Here is a 3,422-nt window from a genome sequence, read left to right on the forward strand (position 1 = left end):
AAAGGGATAGTGGCATCAACCTGAGATTCTCTCCCAAATCACACATAGCTTTGTCAATGGTTTCACTCTCAATCACACAAGGGGTGGAAAAACTCTCAATCACTATGAGGTTAGGCTTAGCAAGCCTTTGTGGGACATGGATTTTGAGTTTATAAGGTGGTGAAACGATTGGTTTATTACCCTCTCCTATGACTTTCTCACCTTGTTGCTTTTCACTCTCTATCTCACCCTCAATTGTCTTAGTTTTCGTAATGGGGTCCTCTAACTTATTACCGTCCCTAAGTTGAATAGCATTTATAAGGCCTTTGGGGTTGGCTTCAGTTTGACTTTGAAAGACATCGGGGGTTTGAGAGGAAGTAGCTACTTTTTGGGCTACTTGAGAGATTTGAGTTTCTAGCATTCTAGTGTGAGTAGCAATGGAGTCCACTTTAGATGTAAGCTTGACAAAAGAGTCATTCAAAGATCCAGTTTGATTTTTAAGTTCTTGAAATTGCTTGGATTGCTCCATAGCATATTTTTCTCGTAAAATTTCCAAGCTGGATTTCTGAGGGACTCTTTCGTTGTTTGCACAATTGGGTGGTGTTGTTCGTTGTACAAAGGTATAAAATTTTTGCTCGGGGCTTTTAGCAACACTACCTAGTTGGCATTCAACATCAGTATGGTCAAATATTCCACAAAATTCACAAGGTGGTGAGACAAGAGCAGGTGTGACGACACTTACAGTTAATTTATCAAATTTTTGAAGAATTGTGTCCACCTTAGCAGATAGATGATCAAGGGTAGAAACCTGGCACATACCTTCCTCTTTTTTAGAGGGTGGAGGACTACCTTCAGTGATAACTCTCTCACTTGTCCACTGATAGTGGTTGTATGCCACATTCTCGATCAAATCATAGGCTCCTGTGTAAGTTTTATTCATCAAAGCTCCACCTGCAGCTGCATCAACATTCATTTTTGTGGAAAACAAAAGACCATTATAAAAAGTGTGGATAAGAAGCCAATTCTCAAAACCATGATGGGGGCAAAGCCTAAGCATTTCTTTGAAACGCTCCCACGCATTGTAAAGAGATTCACCATCTTTTTGAGTGAATTGTGTGATTTGACTCCTCAATTGAGCAGTTTTACTATGGGGAAAGAATTGGGAAAGAAATGCCTTCCTCATTTGGTTCCATGAAGTGATAGAACCAATTTGCAATGAATGAAACCAAGCACTAGCTCTATCCCTCAAAGAGAAAGGAAAGAGGTGCAGCCTTACGGCCTCTTGGTTTGCCTTCAAAGTTCCACTGAGTCTTAAAAAAGTTGAAACATGAAAATTCGGATCCTCAGTGGGTGATCCGAAAAATTGATTTTGCTGCACCAGGTAAATAAGTGCAGGCTTTATTTCAAATTTAATATCCTCAACCGTTGGGTACACAATAGCATCGTACGGCTCATCTGAAGATGTGATTGCATACTCTTTGAGAGCACGTTTCTCAGCCATATCGTTATTACTGTGTGTTTCTTTGAGTCATCCATGAAATCAAAGCGGTTAACGATAGAAAATAAAAAATAAAACAAAATAAAAATATAATAAAATAAAATAAAATAAAATAAGGAGAAAGGGAGGGAGAGAGATTTTATATATAAATATATATATTTTTATTTTTTTTATTTTTTTTATTTTTTTATAGAGAGAGAGAGAGATAAATATATAAAATATTTTACAAATATATATATATATATATATATATATATATATATATAAAATAAAAAGATAAGAAAAGGAAATAAAATATATTTTAAATATATATATATATATATAAAAAAAATAAAAAGGTAAAAAAAAGGATATATATATATATATATATATTATTATTATAAATATTTTTTTTTTCTTTAGACTAACCACTATTGAAAAGTTAATCCAATTACCGTAACTCCCCGGCAGCGGCGCCAAAAACTTGATGAGATAAAACCGCAAGTGCACGGTCTTACCGAAGCAGTAAAATAAGAGTATCGTTCCGACAGACAGTTATGAATTCAATTATCTTTTAACAATGATTAGAATTAAAGTATAGAAAGTAGAAAGTTGTATTTTTATATATTTAAAAGGAAATAATAATAAAAGATAAAAGCCTTGGAATCATTGGTTCATCCTAATGACAAGTCCTTCACAAACCAAACTATTCAACTTATAACCTTATGCTAGACCTAATTTCTCAAGACAGTTTCTCTTATGTTCCTCTAGCAACCAAGCCTATTTCGCTGACTTGATTACTATTAGATTTTGGTTCCTCTAACAACCAAGCCTATTTGTTATCGCGATTTTCGGGTGTCAAGTCATTAATTAGGCTTGAACCTTTCAATCTTTGATATTCTCTATTTTTTCTTGGGAAGGGCAAAATTGAGGAAAAAACCCTTTGATTCTAAGTTCGGGAGTCGCTTTCGCTACGGGAAGGTGTTAGGCACCCGGAACGATTATAGTATTCCATAAGAACCATTCTCCTAAGTCTATTTCTACGCTTTATGTTTTATTGCCTACTTAAAAAAAGAAGTTTTATTTGAGTGAAGAATAGGGGAGAGAAGATGATTGAGATTTTATTTTACTTGGCTTGGAGGAGTTTTAACTCATTGCCTACGTACCCTTTTAAGGGATCAAAACCATACGTAGTTCGTTCTCGAAAATTGTTTTTGTTTTTGTTGGTTGATTTTAAGTTTGAAAAGAAAAGAGGAATTTTGAAGAATGGAGGTGAGAGGCCTCAAGGGCATGAGATTTGGAAAAAGTGAGGTGGAAGTAGTTATTTTGCAAAATAAAGTCTAAGCATGATTAAAATTTATTAAAAATTTTTTACTTAAGAAAACAAAAAGGAAAATGAGGAGTTTTGACTCCTATTTTAGAAAAAAAAAAAAAAAAATTTTAAGTGAGGTTATTCACATTTTCGAAAAAGGATTTTTTGTCTAAGCGTTGTAAAACCTAAGCAGACATCTAAACATACATTCCCTAATCATGCATCTAGAACATCCATGTGGGGTGTGTGCATGTGTCGGTGCTCGTGTCGGTGTACATCACTTATAGTGTCCATAGTCCTTTACATTGAGTCCTAGATACATGCTATGGTCTTGCAAAGAATTTAAAAAGGAACTAATCTATCTAAAATTATTACAAACCCAATTGATATAGAAATGAATAAAAATAAAAAAATGATGCTAAAACTATGTAATGAATGAAATGTGAAATGAAATGGTTAGTATCATAAAGCATAAAAATAGTAGAAAGGTAAACAAAATTGAATAGAATAGCAAGAGAGGAAAAAGGGTAATGAAATGAAATAAAGTGGCAAAATATACCTAAAATTGATTATGACACTTAGACAATGCACATGACCTATAATCCCCTCATTATAGCAATGTTAAAGGGGTTTGATTTTGAGCTATAATGTGGG

At 33.8% G+C, this 3,422-nt stretch overlaps 1 non-coding gene across 1 annotated transcript; it reads left to right on the top strand.

Moving 5' to 3' along the window:
* Positions 1 to 1,007: 1,007 nt before the first annotated feature.
* LOC112422266 (small nucleolar RNA R71) lies at positions 1,008 to 1,114 on the top strand. Its single transcript, XR_003012633.2, has one exon. It is a non-coding gene; the product is annotated as a small nucleolar RNA R71 (small nucleolar RNA).
* The last annotated feature ends 2,308 nt before the right edge of the window (positions 1,115 to 3,422 follow it).

Source organism: Medicago truncatula, chromosome 5 (assembly GCF_003473485.1).
Source record: "Medicago truncatula cultivar Jemalong A17 chromosome 5, MtrunA17r5.0-ANR, whole genome shotgun sequence".
In the NCBI taxonomy this organism is placed as follows: Eukaryota; Viridiplantae; Streptophyta; class Magnoliopsida; order Fabales; family Fabaceae; genus Medicago; species Medicago truncatula.